This window comes from Lutra lutra, chromosome X (genome assembly GCF_902655055.1).
Source record: "Lutra lutra chromosome X, mLutLut1.2, whole genome shotgun sequence".
In the NCBI taxonomy this organism is placed as follows: Eukaryota; Metazoa; Chordata; class Mammalia; order Carnivora; family Mustelidae; genus Lutra; species Lutra lutra.
In genome coordinates, this window is record NC_062296.1 from 10824014 (window position 1) to 10846889 (window position 22876).

A 22876-nucleotide genomic window follows, 5' to 3' on the forward strand; every position below is an offset into this window, starting at 1 on the left:
TTTCTTATTCCTATGAATTTCCTATTCCTATGAATTATTTGTAAAACACCTTACAATAAACAAACACCAAATTAAAAGCATCCATTGTATACAGTAAATGTCATGGACCAGTTTTCCCATTTTGCTACAGACATAGACCCTGTTTGTTTTGTTTATTGCTGAATCCCCAGCACTTAATAGCCAACATCTATTACATGCCTACTACATACTAGGGACTATTTTAAATTCTCTGCACACATTAAATTACTTAATCCTCAAAGCAACCTGATCAATATGTCCTATAATTGTTCCATTTTATAGAAATAGAAACTGAGGTATGACAAGGGTAAGTAACTTGCCCAAGCTTACACAGTATGCAGAAACGCAGGATCCAACCAAGGTGATCAGACTTCAGGGGTCAGTCTTACTCGACACAGTGCCTCTCTAACCTAGTACCTGGAAGGTAGCATGTGTCCAACAACTATTTGTTGAATGAAATGAGCATTGCACACTTGCCAAAGCAGTATGCAATGGCTCTGAGGTGAGATGAACATTACTGAAGAATAAAGAAGCAGTCAAAATTAATTTAGTTGAAACATTAATGGATGGGGTTGAGCTTTAGATAGTTCCAGTAAAATCAAAGTTTTGAAATGACATTTGCACTTAAGTCTGTACCACCACTGGACATTTTCTGGCCACTGATTTCACAGTTTGCTCCATTTAAATAATGCTTCTGATAATTCATTTGATTTTGTATTTTTTTTTATCCAGCGAATGAATATTTATATAGTGCTTACTCTATGACTAATAAACATTGTGTTAAATATTGAGGATACTGCAATGAGAAAGAAAGAACCTTTAGAGGCCCTGTTAGTCTGGAAGATTTTCTATGAAAGTACAAATATACATTTAGTAATATTGTATCCAATCTTTCATATTAAATATTAGTTGAATACCATTTTTCTGTCTAAATAGGGTAAAAAGCACATCTTAATTGCCATGACCTATTTTTGATGAATGAGGAAGTTTTCTTGTCCTCTGCAAACAAGGTTTTCCTATTCTAAAATCTGAGAGCAGCACTGATCAACACATAACCATTAGCCACATGTGGCTATTAAAATATATATTCAAATTACTTAAAATTAAATAGCATTAAAAACTCAGTCCCTTAGACACACTAGCCACACTTCAAGTGCTTAATAACCATTTGTGCTTAGTGGCTAATGTATTGGACAGTGCAGATACAGAAAATTTCCATCATTGAAAATGTTCTGTTGGATAGTGCTGATTTAAAGAATATTAATTGGTGTAATTTACCACCCCCCAGTATCACAAATGGTTTTGAAATATTCATCCTGTTTTTCAGATGATAAAAAAATGAAGTGTTGCTTCTATTTTTATAAGGAAATAAAGCATCTAAAAATTCTACTATGAGCCTCTGTATAAAGAATTCCTGTAGCATATAACATATGATTTAAAAAAATAGAATTTCAAATTTGGGAACCAGTGTTAGGAAACCACTTAATTCACAGACCACTTGCACAGTGAAAGTAGTTTTTGATTGAAGATCTGAAAGTTCACTAACCTCAGGAACTCCTTTATCACAGATAATAATTCACACTAACGTAAACTGTATCAGGTTATTAACAAATTATATAGCTTCCTAGTGTTACAACTTTACTCTGCTTAGACCTGTTTGAAATGTTGCTAATATTTTCACAGACCCATATACAGCACCATAGAAATAAATGACACTGTTGGGAGAGATTCAGAGTTCTTTCCTCTCAAAAACACTACTGCAGCTAAATTGGAACAGAGTGTACATGACAATGTGTTTATAATGCTTCTGGTTTTTCCTCTTTCAACTTTGTCACAATTGGGTTGCATTTTCCACTTCTGTTGACTGTGTGATCACAGGCCTGACCATACATTTTATTCAAATCAGTTTTGATTTTCTAGGGATCCATTTTTGTAACCTTGAATAAATAGGTCCCAGTTGTCTCTTCAACCCTGATGAAACTCAAGACACTCTCTTTAATTAACACAGCTGTTGACATTCTTTGTGGTTATCTCGTCCAAACTGACAGCTGTTCTGTCACTGTGCTATCTCTTTTCTTAACACATGTTATCAGACATGCCAAGAAAACATTAATTTCATTCAAAAGGCCTACAAAATTTCCGTTTTTATTATTCCAATAATTGAATTTTGAATTTGTGCACATCTCCAGGAATCAACTCCTGAGCACCCCAGGGATTTTATTTTATTTTTTTTACCCATTTTAACTTTCACTGTGATTTCTAGAAATGTGAAATACTTCCTCTATACATGGAGGAAATAAGCACTCTTGAGAATAATTCCAATATAAGGAAGCATAATAAATCTGAATATCAAGAAAAAATATGCAAAGCACCATACCTATCAAGACATTGCTATCCTTTTGCTGTGAAGATATTCAGTGGATGTTCTCTGGAATAAGAGGACCTCATTTCCAACATGGGAACAGGCATATAATACCTGCCTACCTACGGCGATTACTTACCCTTTCCTAAACCCCAATTTCTACATCTGAAAATGGAGACAGCCATGGTAACGTCTCATATTGAAATAATCTAGAATATTAGTGTCAAATAAGGAGTACTGTTGGCCTGAGGGAAGATTCAGGTTTGAATCATCGTAGTCTGCCTTGATACCTATAGGTGTTCAGGCATGCTTTCCCACCAGATGTGGCAGTCCCCTGTTTCTCCTGATGGCTCTGGTTGCCTCAGAAACTTTAATACTTCTCCTGTCCCACCACCTATGTTGAGAGTTTCCTAAGATAATATCCTGTCTCCAGAAGGCCATGCTTTAAATCTGGAGCTTAGGGTCAAGCATAAGAATCAGCTAGGATAATCAATTCATCTTGATTTACCTGGAATTTTCCCAATTTTGTCACTGATCATCCTAGGCAAAACAAGATAGTTGATCACACTAGAATCAGTCTTTCTCCTTTTCTTCTTCCTCCAACTCCCTCACTTCAAGGGATTACAATTACAGAGGGCAGATCTCTGCTTCTCTCTAGCACCAGCACTTATAATCAAAACCATTTTCAGTTCAAACCTTAATTTTGTCTTTTACTGGACACCATTCTGGAAGCAAATGCTACTACCACTCAGAATAAATGAATGGAGAATACAGGGCCAGTTCTACGCCGTTCTTCCATATATTGTTAATTAATTACTCATAATTGCTGCATGATCTATACCTTTTGCTTGTAATTGTTGACTCCAAATTTCTAGTGATCTGCTGTGAAGAACAGCAATTGCCCTGGTTGGGGATTGGGTGTGTGTGCACATGCGTGTGCACGATTGTTCTAATTTGCCCATCACTCTGCTCTCATCTACTTTCTTTTATCTTTCCATGCACATCTTTATTTTTGTCATGACTAACCTAATAATAATATCCTTACTGTAAAAAATTAGAATGTAGAGATTATGAAGAAGAGAGCAAAAATTTAGAATCCCACCATATGAGATAACAATGTTAATATTTGCAGGACTAGCATCTCATGCATCTCTTTGGTCACACTCACAAGCACACATACGTGCACACAGGCACAGGCAACACCACAATATTAACATAACTGGCTGCCCTTGTCATGGACACATTTTCATTTTATCTTTTTTTACCTCTTCCCTTTCCTTTCACCTTCACCCAGTACACTCCCTACCACACACAGAAGCCTGCAAACGATGATCTCTAGCTGATGTATTTCCCTCCGTATTTTCTCCCTACTTAGATAGGCATCCTGATTTCAATTCAAATGGCTTGATTCTGGCACCATTTGGAGCCATTTGCTTCTGTCTTCCAAAATACAAGAACCCTTTCTTGTTTGTGGATCTGAGGTTGGCTTGTCTCTGTGAATGTTTATGTACACTTCCAGTAATTTCTATGGGGCACTGAGGGAGGAGGTATGCATCCCGAGTTGTTTACATTTAGACTTCCAGCTCACACTACTCCTTTTAGAATTGGTTTTGTAAGATCCATAGTCCAAATTATTTATAAAGAATATGAATATATAAAAAAGAATATGAATATAAGCATTTGTCACTGGATAGAAAACAAATTGTTAAGAGTAATGATCAAATATTTAGAACATGAGAGGTAATACAAACATGAAAGTGAAAAGAAGGCCTGTGAAAACAACGATCAGTTTAAAAACAGCAGGCAACTTCCAGTACCATTCTGGGATATTTTCAATTCTTAAAATACTGTATACTAAATTATCGATATTAATCTAAAGTTTGCTGTTGTACTGTTATCTCACAGGCCTTTTCATATTTTAAGAGAGAAACTGTAAAGCCTTGGGTTTGAAATGAAATTGATCTCTCTGTCTCTGTCTCTCTTTCTCTGTCTTTCTCTCTCTCTCCATACACACACCACCACAAACACATACAAAGTCAAGAATATTTCCTTTATCTAACACATATTTTCCCTTGTCCTAATGTATTTGGTATATCCAATGCAAAAAAATACCTCCAAACATTTTTCCCTGAGGACAAAACATTCTCTTAGCATTCATATGGCTAATTTTTCACTGTTCAGACTTTGATGTACATCAAAAAAAAAAAAAAGATCGCAAACATGAAAAATGTAACTATAAATAAAAACATGAAATATAAAACAAGAAATCAGCCCAGAATGGAAAATACATAATTGTTCATGAATAAAGAAATAAATAGCCCTAAAAGTTGGTTGGCATCTGACAAGTTCAATTTATCAAAACATATCAATGTTTACATAAAGTAATGGTACATGTCTCAAGTATATTAGAATAAATATCTCCTAAAAATTTTGTGCATTGAGATATTTTTAAAGAACCTTGAATTTTTATGGGCATATTTGCAACATTATATCAATTCTCAAGTCTTGGACTTAAATTTTCAAATGGTCCAAAATACTAGAAATGCTGTCAGGCTCATCTGCCTACAATAATGGTTTCATCAAGACATTACGCTATTCAAGAACTTTCAATGCCCACTGAACTCAGGTCAATTCTTCTGTTTGACTTTCAAGACCATTAGTCTTAGTACCTTGCTGAATCTTTATTATATAATGTGCTTTTCAAGTTTGACTCAAAATCTAGCACTTATTTTGGCAATCCATTTTTTTTTCATATCTCCCAAACATAGAAGACTCCTTTCTATCTTGAATCTTGACACACATGCCATAGTGTAAACAACAACTTTCTGAGGTTTGGCTTATGCAATCAGTTCCCCCCAAGTTTGAGCAATGATAGCAGCTACACCAGTAAATCGTGCCATGACCTCGGAAAACTCTCCCATCTTCCATTTCTTCTTTGCAAAATAGGGCAAAGTACACCTATGCGTCAGAACTGTGTAAGTATTAATTGAAGCAATATTTATAAAATGCCCAGCAAAATGTCCTATAAATATTAAGTAGTCGGTAAATGTTTACTTAAATACAAACTCCAAAGATAACTACTTTGAAGGGTCAACTTATACTTAGTTACCTAAGTTCCTGTGTATTTGTAGCAATATTATAGTTATAATTTGGACATGGATAAAACAGATGACAAAGGGATGGTTGTTATACTTTTTTTCATCCATAGAATTTCTTAGAATTTACAGATGAAACTTCAATGGATAAAAAAAATTCCTATATCTAATAATACATTTGTATAGTGCCTTACCACCTCCAATTATCTTTCCCATACATTCTCTTATTTGAACTTAGGTGGAAAATTGGGATGTATTATTCTTACCATTCTACAGGTGTAAACACTGAAGCTTAAGAAACTGAGTGACTAACCTAGATAGAGAAGATATCATTCAAACCAAATCACAAATCAATTGTTTTAAGAATCCTTCTCTAAGAGGCACCTGGCTGGCTCAGTCAGTAGAGCATGCAACTCTTGGTCTCTGGGCTATGAGTTTGAGCCCCATGTTAGCTGTAGAGATTACTTAAAAAAAAAAAAAAAAAAAGAATCCCTCTCTAAGAATTACATTCAAAGGATATGTCACAGAGGTTTCTGTGTTTAAGGTGTGTGTGCTGGGGGTTGGGGGGCAGTGATGTGATCTTTTTTGTTGCAGATACTGTGCACTGGTTATGTAAATGAGCATTTATGCAGCTTAATTGGAGTTCAATTATTAGAGCAATTATTATGTCATTTTGTGCAATGTCTAACATCTGATGGTTTTATTTTATCCTGAAAGATAGTTTGGAGATTTGACATCTCATCACCTGTTACCTTAGGATGATGTACTATGAATAGCGATGGAAAAAATACCTCTAAGTAAACCTATGCTTTTTTCTGGTCTATTATTTCATGAAATCATGGTCCACAGTTTGATTATCATTCATTCTACTTTGCTGCTCATGGAAAGTGGATTAAGTCACAATATGTCATTACTGTCAGGAAGGATCTAAGTCATCGATAAGGAATAATGGTGCCCGGATTTTTGTGTATTGCCTCTTTGTCTGCTTGTCTCTACTCTATGTAATTTGCCTTTTACCCTTAAATCTATTAAGCTTTGCTTCTCAAAAAGATTATCTGGAAAAATTCCACATGAAAAAGAAAGGAGTGACGAAGTACCATTGTAAGCAAAAATTGATAGAAAAAATAATGGAATAAAATCTGAGAGGATTTGTATAAATATTGAGATGGCAACACTTTGTTTATTACAGCATAAAAGAGCAATATAAAATGTAGATATGAAAAGCTTGAAAATGTGTCATTTTAATTTTCCTTAATATGTGTAAGCTCAACACGAAACTTATTTCACATCTTTCCTAATTAGTGCTTATTAAAGCACATGAACATTTTTTCCACCCATAGAAATTTGCTGCTTTTTATTCAATAAGAAAAAAAGAGTTATCTTTGATCACATTCTGAGCCAAGATACTTATCAAGCCCCACGAGGAAGAATGTAAACTGGGAATGATGTGGTTAAAATGTAGCCTAGGACTGGGGCCAGAGCAAGACAGGTATCACTGTGTTTCTCAACTTGGATTTTTTTTTTTTTACTGTTCTAAAATTGGTAGTCTGACCCTTCATTGTTTTTAAATGTTTTTCATCTTGCTCTTGCAGCCAGCTCACAGTCCCTTAAAAAGCAATTGATTTTGCCTCGCAATTAAAATCTAAACTCTTCTCTTTCTAACCCTTCCTCTTGTTGCCAGTATCTGGTCATTCACTGGCAAGTTGACCTTGATTATTCATTGCTCCTTTGTCTTGATAGTGTTCATCCAATGTTCCATATGCGAGTCTATATCCAAGCTCTGATTAACCTTATAATAGGTTCTGTTGAAAAAGTGCCCTAATACTTTCATCTGACAAAAAAAAAAAGAGAGAATAATCAGAAAACATGATCATCTGTATAAGAGACCTATGCTCAAAATGGATCTTGAAAATTCTAGAATGAATGCCATGAAAAGACAGATTTTCTGACATATTTTCAAACTAAATGCTATTTAGTTTATGGCAGAACTAACTCTTCATTTCTTCAGCTCTTTATATCACTGAGGTGAGGTTCTAATATAATATCCATGTTATGTTTAGATTCTAATTCAATCGACATTTATTGCGCATTTCAAGGGAGCCAGTGTTCAAGATAGTTTTTCTATACATTATCTTTAAAAAACAAACAAACAAAACAACACATAAGCTTGCAGGATGGACAAGGCTAGTTTTATAATACAATGAATAAGAAAACAGATTCAGAGGTTAAGCTGTTCAAGGTCATATAAGCTAATAAGTAGCAGAACCACGATGAAAGCTCTCTTGTCCAGATCTGGAGGCCAAGGCTCTTTCTACTTTACCACAACAGCCTATATAGGTACGCCTTGAGAAGTAAATAACAGTAAAAGGCATCCTTTCTGCATATGTATTTGCCCCATTTGTAGTTTGACAAAGTTATAGGGTTAACCACATTCAGCCTCAAAAATCTGGAAGGACTTCTTCTTTTAACAGGAACAAATTTCTGTAGCCTATAGGAAAGCAAAGACTAAAATAGTATAATGGGAATAAAATAATATATTAGATTTTGGCCCTAGGTTGGAAGTAATGAGAATTGTTCTCTCTACAGGGGAAGTACAGAGCTCTCTTTAAGCATAATATATCTACCTGAAAATCACTCTCAGGTGTTATACTTTTATCTTAGTCAGCTCAGCTTTATTTTTTTTTATTTTTTTTAAAGATTTTATTTATTTATTTGACAGACAGAGATCACAAGTAGGCAGAGAGGCAGGCAGAGAGAGAGAGGGAAGCAGGCTCCCCGTTGAGCAGAGAGCCCGATGCAGGACTCGATCCCAGGACCCTGAGATCATGACCTGAGCCGAAGGCGGCGGCTTAACCCACTGAGCCACTCAGGCACCCCTCAGCTCAGCTTTAGATCCATGAAGAAATACAGTTGAAATTATGCCAGAATCAAATGAAGGTAGAGACGTAACTGGAATAAAAAAAAGGCATGAGGGGCACCTGGGTGGCTCAGTGGGTTAAAGCCTCTGCCTTTGGCTCGGGTCATGATCCCAGGGTCCTGGGATCGAACCCCACATCGGGCTCTCTGCTCAGCGGGGAGCCTGCTTCCCTTCCTCTCTCTCTGCTTGCCTCTCTGCCTACTTGTGGTCTCTGTCAAATAAATAAATAAAATCTTAAAAAAAAAAAAGAGGCATGAGACACATGACTCCTCACACTCATGCATTTGCCTCTGTTCCTATTGAGGTGATATTTACTGAGATCCTACTATATGCTACATGCTGTGCTAGATATTTAAAATGGGTGTCTGAATCTAATTTTCATAATTTTGAAAGATAGCTATTTACATCACTATCATCATCGTCTTTGTCATCATCATCATCTCTGTGATTGTTAGTTTTGTGGGTCAGTTTAGCTAGGTAATAGCACCCAATTATTCCAATATTAATCTAGGTGTTGCTATGAAAGTATTTTTTGGATGTGGTTATATAAAATCATTTGACTGTAGGTAAAAGAGAGTAACTTGGTAATGCAGATGGGCCTCATCTAATCAGTTGAAAGGCCTTAAGGGCAAAAACTGAGAGGTCTTCCAAGGGAGAAATTCTGCCTTAAGACTGCAACATCAGGGGCGCCTGGGTGGCTCAGTGGGTTAAGCCGCTGCCTTCGGCTCAGGTCATGATCTCAGGGTCCTGGGATCGAGCCCCGCATCGGGCTCTCTGCTCAGCAGGGAGTCTGCTTCCTCCTCTCTCTCTGCCTGCCTCTCTGTCTACTTGTGATCTCTCTCTGTCAAATAAATAAATAAAATCTTTAAAAAAAAAAAAAAGAAGACTGCAACATCAGTTCCTGCCCAAGAGTTTCCAGACTGAGGGCCTGCCTTATGGATTTCAGACTTATCAGCCCCACAGTTGCATAAGCCAATTCCTCAAAATAAATCACTTAGGGGGTATGTGTGTGTGTTTGTGTCTGCTTTTGTTTCTCTGGGGAACCCTGACTGACACAATATCCATCTTAAAAATGAGAAAACTAAGCTTCAGATAACCCACTAATGTGGAAGCCCACCAAGGAACCAACATCTTCTGATCCTTAAGCTCTGTCCATTTTCTACACGTCTTTCTTAATTTCATCCTTACTCTTTCTACTTTCTCCAGCTTTAAAGTTGCTTGGTGGCTCTAGAACAGTGTCCACACATGTACACGTGAGAGCTATTGAGGGAAGTTGAAGGTCTTATTCACCTCACCACGGAACCTGATTTGTGGACACATTGGTGTGTATCCAAGAAAATGACTCCCAGATACAGTTTGCTTAAAGGGAAGCCCTTGGCTAAAGAGGACACTTAATGAGTGGTTGTAAGACAGTCCAACACATTGGGAGCTCATGTAGGGATTCCCAAAGGACTACCAATGTTTATTAACACTTGCTTGTGATGGGTACTGTGCTAAGAACTAACAGCAGTATGGTTTAGAAAGAGGGCATGGTTAGACTGCTACATTCTGGAGGCAAACTAGCTCCATCTCTAGGGGCGGTTTTAAAGACAGGAGATAGGGAATTAGTCACACCACTAGCTAAATTGCATTGAGGAAATCACTCCATCCTGATGATATTCTATTTATTTATCCATGATTTGGGGGTTACCACACCACCTACCTCATGAGACTGTTATAAAGATAGAACAGATATAAAAGGGTCTGTTTGTTAAAGCATCATATAAACTAGAGTCACAATGATCAATTTGAGCATTTCTTCCCTCTTGTTGCGTTCACAGTGCTGGACTATAAGTTGTCGGTAATGCAAAGAAAATGTGGTGGTTATCTCCTGACCCTGGAAAGCATTCTCTTTTTATGAATGAGGGGTAAATGCGTGAAATGCTGAGAACTATAAGTGAGATGTATATTTGTGTCTATGTTTTCAGCCATTGAGAATGATATAGAAGAGAGGGAAATAAAACATTTGAAAATGGTGAGAATTACTGGAGTGGATATACTTGAGGAGATGAGGAGTGGGGGATGGGCTCCCTCAATCAAGTGGACAGGTTGACCTCAGGAATGCAGTTTATCCATTGAAATCACATGTAATGGCTACTGGGTAATAGGACGTGGATGACTAGGTGTGTTTGAGGAAATACGTAGCGGAAAACTAATGCAAGTTCATTTGAACTTGAGTTATGTAACTTCTCTGTAAATTTAATTTTCTGCATCAACTTGGGTAGGCTGGTAACACAAACTCTCGGGGTGTGTCTATGAGAGTGTTTCTCAAAGAGGTGAGCGTTTGAGTAAGTAGACTGAAGAAAGATTGCTCTCATGTTATTTCCAACTCTCATGGGCATCATCCAATCCACTGAAGGCCTGAATAGGACAGAATGGAGGAAAGGATTCACTCTCTTTGCTTGGGCCATGGTAGCCATTTTCTCCAGCCCTCAGATATTAGTGGTCCTGGTTTTGGAACTTTGACCTGTACCCGGACTTAGAGCATCACTCCTCTGATTCTCAGGCCTTCAGACTCACACTGAATCCCAGCACTGGCTTTTCTGAGTTCCCAGCTTACTGAGAGCAGATTGTGGGTCTTCACGGCCTCCCTCTAAAACATATATGTATACATATATGTTCCATTTCTCTATAGAACCCTAATATATTCTCTATGCCACATTTTCCTCCTCTATAAAATGGAGAGGATAGTGGTTTGTGACAATTAAAATTTGTGTTTTGACTGAATAAACTACTGCATGTAAAATATTTAGTATTTTGCCTGGCACATAGTAAGTACTCTCTAAATGTTAGTGATTAATTTTTAATAGCATAGTTTCTGGAATCAGATACCCTGGAATCAGTAACCATTGGGTGTATTACCTGACCTCTCTTGGCGTTATTCTATTCATCTGTAAGACAGGAATCATAACAACTCTTTCCTGATGAGAACAATGAGAAAACACATACACAGAGCACAGCACAGTACCTGTGTCGGCATGACTGAAAATCTCCCTTTATTTTTATTTTTATTTTTTATTTTTTAAAAGATTTTATTTATTTATTTGACAGACAGAGATCACAAGTAGGCAGAGAAGCAGGCAGAGAGAGAGAGAGGAGGAAGCAGGCTCCCCGCGGAGCAGAGAGCCCGACTAAGGGCTTGATCCCAACTCCAGGATCATGACCCGAGCGGAAGGCAGAGGCTTTAACCCACTGAGCCATCCAGGAACCCCGAAAATCTCCCTTTATGACTAGAACAACAAAATGCATGCTCTAGCAATGAGATGGTCTAGGAAGAGGAAAGGAAAGACATGGAGCTGGCGGCACACAATTTTATTTTTACAAGACAAGGCCCCTGTCCTCCCTCTTACTTGTTTTTTATTATAATTTTTAGAATCCCCCTAGAAAATATAGTAAAACACAAGACCCAACCAAATGTGGTTTATCGTAACACGAGTGTTAGTTAAATTATAACAATGCCTATGTGTGGACAGGACTGAAGTTAAAGCTTATGTACAATGTTCCAGTGTAATGAAATCATATAAACATAATCTGTTTGTAAGAGGACCGGGGAAAGTGACCAGGTTAAGAAATTCTGGCTGAGGGAAGGACCTCCATGCCTCATCCACACACAACATGTTGTGTGTGTTAAATATTACATAAACGCTCCCTGCCCCCAATATTGTACACTATCAATGCTGGTGATTTCAGTTAGAAGCAGGCATTCAGCTGGGTAGCTATTTTGTGCTGGGTCATAGTTTAGGTTCTAGAATACAGACTACTATGGAAAGGAGATTGAAAAAAAAAAACAAAAACAAATTCTAATTCAGAATACAAAGTGTGATAATAAAGGCATGAAAAAACACGTGGCATGCTCAAGTATATTCATTTTTCTACAGTTCTATTTCTGAGAACAATATTGTTTTTTGAGTGAACCCTTGATCTAAAAATTGGAGCTCTTTCGGGGCTGTTACTTTTTGTTCTTTGTCTGTCTAGTGCTTGGCACAGAGTAGATTCTCAGGGTCTATTTCATGAAAAGAGGAAGGGATAGAGGGAAGGAGGAAAGAAGGGAGGAAAAGTTGATTGTCAATAAAAGGTATGGGACCGTTGAGAGAGAAATCAGAGAGGTTGCATATTTTTTGCAGTTTCTTTTCCATAAGAGGCCACAAATGGGCTATTTTTGGAACAGCTTTGCAAATCTTGGGCTATATTTTGACAAAATGTCTTCGTTTGGCTAAACAACTGTGGCTTCTGCACATATGCAAATAGCAACAAATATGAACAGGAACTTTTTATTGTAATAACAATTCAAAGTGACACAGCAGCATCTGGATGGAAATTTCTCCAGCTGCACAGCTCACTCTTTATTATAAGCAAAATAATCATCTCAGTCGTAGAACCGGGCCTGAGAAGTGGCTGGAGATTAGGCGGTGAAACACCATCCGCTAATGACCATCCTTCTGAATCTAGGAGCAGGGACGAGAAAATTCTTATGTGAGGGCAGTAGGCTTCAAAAGGAAGGTACTCAGATGGGATGGACTATAAGTTATATGAAGGTAAAACTGTTTGCCTCACTACAGTATCACAATCACAACATAGTACAGTACAGTACAACTTGATAAAAACAAGTTGAATGACTGATATGGTTCAAACGTGCTGTGTTAGCTACAGGCCGTCACGTTGGCAAAAATTGTTTCCAAGGCAATATAGAATCTAACTCTCTTTGAAAGGTGACATCGCACTGTGCCTCCAGTGCCTGCCTTCAGAGCTATTACCGCTAGTGTCCGAACTAGCCAAGCATTTTATCTTGGCTCTGGCATTTCCTAGTAGAGTGACCTTGAGCAGTGTACTTCTGTCCCTATTCCTGCAGTTTTTTTCATCCCTTCGGTTTAAATATATGAACTTATTCTTTTTTGTAAGTCCAAAATAGTCAAATGTTTGCAATTTCATGTGATTCAGCTTAATACAAATGGGGATCCTTATAATATTTTCCTCATCAAATTGTGAAGGTTAAAGGAATGAATATATATATATATATATGAAGTATTGAGAAATTATATATATATATAGGTATATTAAAAAATATATATATTTTCTAGGTGCCGGGTATGTTTCTCAATACTATATATAATATATAAATATATATATATATATATATATATATATATATATATATATATTTGCTATCATCATCATTTATTGTTTTGACAAAAACTGAGTAACCTGACTCATTCCCTCATTCTGGGCCCTTAACTTAGCCGTTCCTGGCCAAAACTGGTCTCCTCAGCCTACCCCAGGGTTAACATTCCTTCAAAATATCATTTTCTGAATACGGCTGGAAACCATGAAGGGAAGGGAATCCAGGAGAAAAGTGTCATTAAAGGTGCTAAAATGTAAAGCTTTTTTCCTTCTCTCTGTAATCTGTTCTTGATTTATCAAGGTATTTTTTATGTGTTATCTGATGCCATCCTAAATAAAGAAAAATTAAAAATTTGAATTATTGGCATGAATTTTACTGTTTTTATATTGCATGATGCCTTTTTTAAGTAAAATATGGGAACATTAAGTAAAAATATGAAAACATTTAACTTGTATGTGGAGTCATCAAAAACACACAATTTATATCTCATAACATATATATGCATATATATTGTTCTTGCCAGAACAGTGGGAACCATTCACGAAGCTAACTCAACATTTTTTTTTTTTAAGTAGGCTCCATGTGGGGCTTGAACTCATGACCCTGAGATCAAGACCTGAGCTGAGATCAAGAGTCAGATACTTAACCGACTGAGTCACCCAGGCCTCCCCACCCCTCTCCAACAACTTTTACTTAAGTTCTTAACACACACACATGTCATACCAACCCTCTGGCTTACTGATGAGCAAGGAATGACTGAAAGGAAAAGGACCTATGGATTGCCGTAACTTTCCCTTGCCTTCCATGTCATCATTTTTGGTGTATTGTGGGCTCATACTGGGAACTTGGGGTAAGGAAGAATGTGATAGGGTTAATTAGTTGTTATTTCTTAGAGTGCTATTGACTTCTTCCTTTATTGAGAACAAGGCCTCTCAGGGATTTCAGTACATGGCTTACTCACAGACATAACACACTTATCTTGTACTCACTTTGAGTTTTATTCATTCCCACACATCATGGGTCAACCAGAATTCTGAACTCAAGGGGCATCACAAATGCTATATGCAAGTAAGGAGGCAAGGACGAGCTGTGGATAAACATATTGGGAAATACGATGTGCCCTTCCTCTGGTCACATACATGCTCCGTCATCCTTTCAGACTCCATTTACAAAACACAAGTTCACAGATAAAATTATTAAGGTTTTCGAGATGGCGACAGCAAAGCATTAAACCAAGCATGGGTCCTGAGAACTAAGTCATCTGTTATGGAAGATGCCTGGTGGACACTGGAAACGCTAAAGGTAATGGCAAAAACGAGGAAAAGCAGCAAATCCACGTAGTGTGTATCTCCTCTGCTTACATTCATGCCCCGTTGTCTAGTTAAGATCTACTTGCAAAACACGAGTTCAAAGATAAAGTTAAGAATTTCAGGATCTTGGGATGCCTGGGTGGCTCAGTGGGTTAAGTGTCTGCCTTCAGCTCAGGTCATGATCCCAGGGTTCTGGGATTGAGTCCCACATCAAGCTCCTTGCTCAGTGGGGAGACTGCTTCCCCCTCTGCCCATCACTCCCCCTGCTTATGCTCTCTCTCTGACAAATAAATAAATAAATAAATAAATAAATAAAAACTAAAAAGAAAATAAAAAAGGAATTCCAGGGTGTTGACAGTTGGGCATTAAATCTAGTGTCAGACCTTTCTGAGAGCTGGGCTCTTTGTGAATGCACTGATCACAAGACCAGGGAGCAAAAATTGAGCCAGTTCTGGCTTGGCCCTGATCTTAGGATCTTGGGAAGACAACTCTTCCAGGCTGTGCCTCAGTTTCCTAATTCTAATTACAGAGGTAATTTCTACTACTTCATAGTCTTCTTGTGAAGATTAAAAAAGTTAGCATACTGGACACAGTGTCTGCTATATAATAACAATGCTGAGATAAAAACTACATTTACTGAATGCTTACTATTATGTTTTCTTTATTCTGAACGTTACTGGAAAGCTTTTATGAGGAGGTCAAACCCAAACAAATTACATTGAGAACAATGTTACCAACTTTGAAGGAAATACGGAGCTCAGTGTTGGCATTCTCTTAGCCTTTTTACCCCATCTTCAATGCCAAATGGTAAAAATGACGTGAAAACCGGACAGAAAGTGGAGGACAAATGGATAGGTGGAGCACGGGGAATTTCAAGGACGTGAAACTATTCTGTTTGACACTAGTGTTAGCTACGCAACATTTACCACAACCTGTCGGTGCTGTACAACACAAAGACTGAGCCCTAAGTGAACTCAGGGTTTTAGTTAACAGTAATGTATCAATATTGTTTCACTAAGTTTGACAAATGTACCATACCAATGCAAGATGTTAATATTAGAGGACACTGTGGACAGAGGAAGACGGGGTCTATGGGGACTCTGTACTTTCTGCTTAATTTTTCCATAAACCTAAAATGGCTCTAAAAATAAAGCCTATTAACAAAACCCCAGAAATACAACAAATAAATTCTGACTGTAAACTATTCCTGGGGAGGCAGCAAGGAGCCCCCTGCCCCAAAGCTGAAAATAAGCTTGCCCTCCGAGAATTATATAAGGGCCAGAATGGGTCTTAACTGGTGTTCTGGTCTGAATGCTGGGCTACATCTAGGCTTGAAGTGGTATTTTGAACAATGATCTCTACAAGTGTTTTTAGAAATAAAGGATTAGAATCTAGGATTATTCTCCCTGTTTTTGTTTGCTTAGTTTTATTGTTATTCCATGCTCTAATTAATGCAGCATGAATATAATTATTCTCGAATATGGCAAACCCTGAGGGGGCATAGCTTATGTCTACTCTTGGCTTTTAAATTTTTACATGCAACACGGTCGTAGTCATCTCTCTCTCTTTCTTTCTCTTCCTAGAGTTTAGGGGGCACATTCATGCACATTTATCTGCCTAGTCACTTGCTCTATACTTAGAAACTAAAGCTCCAAGTCGGTTTTTATTTAAATACAAAAATGCATGTAATAAGTAAGACAGTATGCCAGAAACTGCTAGTTACCTAGCCAACGTCCAATTTCCACTTCTTTCTTCATAACAGAATCCCAATTTTTTTCAGGGTACCAAATACCATATTTGCAGTTTCTTTCTCTTATAGCTACAGTGACCATTTGATGAATAGTTTTCAAATGAGATAGAGGCAAAAGTTGCTGGGGACACATCTAGGAAGAATCCTTAAAAGGGAAACTGTTGGCCAAGACCAACACTTTTGCCTTCATCCCGCTCCCTGTTTGGAACACAGAAGTGATAGCTGGTGCTCCAGTAGGTATGTAATATATTTTTGAAACATAAAAAAAAATGTTGAGTTTATTCTTGGAGATGCAGCGAGGTTATACTTAATGGTAATCAGTTTATCTTTCTCATTCTCTTATGAAAAATGTATTCCTTAGTGTGAGCTTGTCCATTTATTTTTTATAATTCTTTAGAGAAGAAATTATCAATGTGACTCTGATTAGAATGCTTCACTAAATATTGCAGGAGAAAGACGTATTTATTATTTTTCAAAAAAAATTTTTTTAAGTCGGCTCCATGCCCAGTGTGTATCTCACCGTGGGGGTTGAATATCTCAGGACCCTGAGATTAAGACCTGAGCTGAGATTAAGAGTTGGAGTTTTAACCGACTGAGCCACCCACATGTCCCTATTTTTCAAGTATTTTTGCCGGAACAGATTTCTGAAGACAAATGCATTTGTTCTCCAACCATTTCTATTCACAACCATTGCTTACTCTCTTTGGTTCAAATTATTCCATGTGGTGGTAATTTACTCTTGAAAGGGTTATCCATAACACACACACACACACACACACACACACACACACACACACATACACACACTGGGTACAAGAATTCGTACTCCATTCTTGGAAGTCTATGACTAATCACCCATGCTCACAGAACTACTCATAGCAGTGATGGCAGACGCTCTTTTTAATTTGTCAAGTGATGGTGTCTTGATATCTAGGGGTTGAACATTCTGTTTGGGGAAATGGTCACTTCAAAATTCAAACCCTAAAGGGTTTTCCTCTCTTCCCCCTCCTGCCGAGATAGTACGTAGGTAAAAGCGAAAGAACTTCTGTGCTCCTTCACTGTGGCAGGTGGAAACGTATAGTCCTTCTGGACACCAAAAGCAGGCCACGGTGACCCGGGACTGCTGACTCACATTAACTTATCCAATCATCTCTCTCTACTAAAGCCACATTCTGATCCTGTGTACTCTATGTTGACACAGCACAGAAAAAAATCTGGATTTCCCAGGGATTTAAGCCTCCTCCAGCAAGCTGTTAACTTTGGTATTTCCAAGTTCTATCATTCCCATCCGGGTATTTCTACAGTGATGCCCAATCCAACCCACTTTGAGCTTCCATATTGAGAAGGGGACTTAAGAACACTGCTTTCAGCAGATTTACACTACCTGATCGTTTCTTCTAATTCCTTTATTCTGCCAAAACCAGAAGGAAAGGGATATCTTGAGTTTTCACTAAGCTTGGCTTACAGTGTCAACCTTGATGTTCAAACCGGCCAGCTTTGGCACTTGTTCTGGGAGTTAGAGGTAGTGGAAGATCAAAATCAGAAATTACTAAAGGTGCAAAAAAAATTACCAAAGATGCAAATGTAGCTTCATGTACCAATATATTATCCTCCTTAAATTAATGTATTTAAAAACCAACTGAGATCTCATGTATACATATGATCTCCCGAAGCCTATTAATGTTTTAAAATCTTCAGATAATTACAGTCATGGGTGTAATATTTTGTCAAGCCATTTTAAGGGAGGGGCATAGGGCAGAAGGAAACAAGTCAGACGGGTAACAGATGATAGCTAATGCACGACGGTATATAAAAGAGGTTAGGCAAAACAGTTGGAGTTGAAGTCAGCTACAGAAGCAGAAAAGAATTGGAATAATAATAAGAAAAGCAAGTAATGCATGTAGTTTTCAGAATATATAAAATATCACATTTAGTTTCAAGTGTCCTGCTATTAACAGTACTGAATGAAAACGTTCAGAGATATAGTCTGTAATTCCTGAACTGTATAATTAAAAATGTTTAAGGACATGTGCTTCCAATGGGGAAAAGATGTGATATCATGGTTCAAATGCATGGAGTGCATTTCAGAAATCAAAATGGATTTAATTTGACAGTACCTAATTACTCATTAAATTTGCTGATACGGCATTCACTTTGAAGGAAAATTAAAATTATTACTTCAATTTTATAGAATTACTAATATATTGGTATAACATGAATGATATATTGGTTGGTTGGCCTGCTTCAAAATTAAGTTTAACTTTTCAAATAAATGATTTCACAGACCACAAAATATTTCTGTGGTTCAGTGTTATTCAACTGGATATTAGCATGGGCCATCTTTCTTAAAAGCAGATGTTCCTAGTTCTTAATAGTACATTAATATATCTTTCTCATTTTCTCATAAAAATGCATTCTTATTATGTACAATTTCAGACACTATATAGTTATACCATTACAGTCGTAAATGTCACAGCTGCCAGATTCATCAGGTGCTTTTACCATGGAATAAATTTGGACTATCTATAGTAATACCTCACCTAACTTGGGGTCAGTGCTCTGGGAATCTCAACTACTGAGAAAAGAAATGAATAAATGAACAAATAAAGCCTCTTCGAAAATCAAGATGTCATCACAGTACTTTGGTAATAAGAGCTATTTGGGATGACAGATTAATGTTCTCAGTGGCAGTGTATTGAGTGCTGGGAGATATGACATCATGTGAGAGTAGAATGAAAGACAAATATAAACAAAAAATAGACGAGTGTTCCACTACATATAATTTGGGAAAATATCTCTTCATGTACATTTTTGTTGAAATCTCTGTTTCCTAAGAATAAAAAATTTTTTTAAAGATTCATTTATTTTAGAGAGCGAGCGAGTGCGAGGGGGGGAGAGGGAGAGAGAGAATATCAAGGAGACCCCCATTCCCCCAGTGTGGAACCCTGCTGGGTACTGGATACCACGACTCCAGGACCATCTGAGCTGAAACCAAGAGTCCAGTGCTTAACGGACTGAGCCACCCAGGTGCCTGAAAAATGAAATTGTTTTAAAAAACACATGAGGGGAGCCTGGGTGGCTCAGTTGGTTAAGTGACTGCCTTTGGCTCAGGTCATGATCCTGGAGTCCTGGGATCGAGTCCCACATCAGGCTCCCTGCTCAGCAGAAAGTCTGCTTCTCCTGCTGACCTCTCTCCTCTCATGTTCTCTCTCTTTCATTGTCTTTCTCTACCTCTCAAATAAATAAATAAAATATTAAAAAAATAAAATAAAAATAAAAAACACATGAATGGGACACCCAGGGGGCTCAGTCCGTTAAGCCTCTGACTCTTGATTTCAGCTCAGGTGCTGATCTGGGGTATTGGGATTGGACCCCAGCAGGAGTTTGGCGTTGATGGGGAGTCTACTTGGGATTCTCTCTCCCAATCCCTCTGCTTCTCCCCGTGCCTGCATGTTCCCTCTCTTTCTCTTTCTCTCTTTCTCTCAAATAAGTAAAAATCTTAAAAAAAAATGCATGAATGATTTGAAAGAATTTGATATATGTCGTAGGACTACCAATCCCCTGCAACTCAGTGCTCCCCAGCAGTGAGAGCTGTGGGGGACGTCTGCAGTGGTTGCTAGGGCTGCTGAGGTCCTCTGCAGTGCCTCTGGGTCCAGTGTCAAATGCACCTGGCTAGTCAAGGGCCATGGCAGACGGCAGTGGGGGCTGGGGCTGACTGTCCCCCATGGGTATGTGGCATCAGGGATGGGGGCTATCAATGTGGGTCTGGGCGGCTGCGTGTGCACGCACTCAGCTGTGCTAGTGGTCTTCCCGTGCGTGCTCTGCAGCGGGAGCAGTGGCGGGGTCTGGGTCATCTGGTCTCAGCAGTGACAGTTGTGGGGCATTTGCATCGCTTGCATTGGCTGTTGGATTCCCCAGCAGTGAAAGCCTCTGGGGTCTACTGCAGAGGGGGCAGCTGGGGTCAGCGATGGTGAACACCGCAGGATCTACAGTAGTGAAATTTGCAGGGAGGGTGAGTTGGCCGTGGGGACTGTTAAGTCTTCCGTGGTGAAAGCCGCCGGGGTCCTCTGCAAAGAAGGCCACTGGGGGTCATGCTGGCTCTGCCGCAGGGCTGGTGCTGACAGCCCCGTTCTTCTTTGCTCTTAGCTCTCTGCAAATGTGGCAGCTCTGTCGATCTCCCTACCAATCTGTGTAGGGTGAGACCTGAGTGGGTCCTTCCAGCAGGGTCCTGAAAGGCTGAGTAAGCTGGTCACTTACCCTGATCTCCTTTTACCTGCTGAGAAGAACTTGCTGGCTGAGGAGATCCCTCTGGGCACTGAGCTGTGCTGGCCTGAGGCATGAGATGACACAGACTAAAGAAAACTCTTCTTCCTACCCTTTCTATGTGGCTATTCTTTGGTTTTTTTTGCTCCACGGTGTTGCTGCAGGTCTTAACTGGACTCCAGAGCTCTCCCAGAGCTATTTTGGTTCATGGAGAGCTGTCCAACTGGTATTTTCTCTAGCAGGATGAAGGCTGGATGGAGTCCCTTACTCTGCCATCTTGCTGACATCACTGACTGACATCTTGCTGACATCACTCTTGTATTTTTTTTGTATATTTGTATATTTGTATATATTTGTATATTTGTCTTTCTCTGCTTAAGGAACACCTACTTAGGATCCTTGCATTGAATCTTGTTTCTTTTTCCTCCATACCTATGATACATCTCTTTTTATTTCCATTCCTTTGTACTTTTTCCATAACCTTCAGGAGAGGTTCCTCATGCTTTATTTTGCTGTCATAGATTTTATTCCCTAGCTTGATATTTCTCTTCTTGAGTTCCAGAAGGACATTCAGATGTCACTAGAAAGAACTAAGCTTTTCCAGTACCTAAGACTCCTCCAAAGCTCATCCTTTAGAAGGTTTTAACATTTGTTAGAGTGGAAGAGGACAGGTTCCAAGCAAATAGATCTAATAACTTCTGTGATGCTATTATAGTTTCCCTAAAAATATATCCACTGGTGATTAAGTGAATGTTTCCTTTAACACCGAATGAAAATACTGTTTGCTTATGAAGGGGAGTGTTTTATAGTTAAGATAATTTTATATGTATGTCTATTCTATAATGGCCAAATATTCCTTTCAAATGCTTAAAAAAAGAATTTGCCTTAGATATTGCATAAAAACCAGTACCTCTTAAAATTCGGGTTCTACAGCATGTTCCAGAATACCAGTTGTGCTTATTAAAAATGCATATTCCTGGGTCCTACCCTATGTCTCCTTACTCTGACTTTCTGGGAGTGACATCCAGGGATCTCTCTGCATTTTATTTATTTATTTATTTATTTATTTATTTATTTATTTATTTTTAGTTTCAAGTTTTTATTTAACCTCCAGGTAGTTAACATATAGCGGAATCTGTCTGCATTTTAAATAAGCTTTTAAGTTGATTTCAATGCACCATCAAGGACGAAAACCCCTCTAGACCCTCTAAGTCTTTGCCTAGCTCTGTGTTCCTATAGCCTTTCTCCACACAGCTTGAGCCATTTGAAGCTTCATCTATGCTTGGTCCTATCTCTGACCCTGGGCCCAATCTTGTTCTTAGTCTTGGGGAATTTAAAGAGCTTTCATTCTTTATTCAAGTGACAAAGTATCAAGACACCTTGTTCTGACCTTGAGTAATTATCTAAGCAACTCAAGATAGAGGCTTCATTCCCTGGCTGGGTGGAAGCCTTGCTCGCTGCTGCAGCAAAGCATAAAATCTCAGTGGTGTATTTGTTTAAAATCAACCAGCTTTTGGGAGACAAAGGAAAACAAAATCAGGGGGATTGAATTCTGCATTTGTTGTCAGGTACAATGTAAAGTCAGGAAAGCAAGAAGGAAGAGCACAAGATTGACCTCTCTTCTTCATGGAGGGAGACAAGGACACACAATTGGCATATTGGGCTGAGCTGCTCCTGACCAGCTAGCAGGGCTCTGGGAGCCCAGAGAAAGAGCGACCTCAATTATGCCACCATCAGGTCTTCCTTAATGAACAAAGCAGAACTACCAATGAAGGAATGGAAGGAGAATGCGTATTATGATTCCTATTCTGTAGTGACGCTGGCACCCAGAAAATTCTAGCCTCACTAGGCAAAGTGAGGTCTACAGACCAGCAGCAGGAACGTCACTTGAGACCTTGTTAGAAATGTGGAATCTCAGGCTCTGTTCCAGACCTCCTGAATCAGAATTTCAGTTTTAACAAGAACCCCAAGGGAGTGGCGTGCTTTTTAAATTCGAGGAGCAT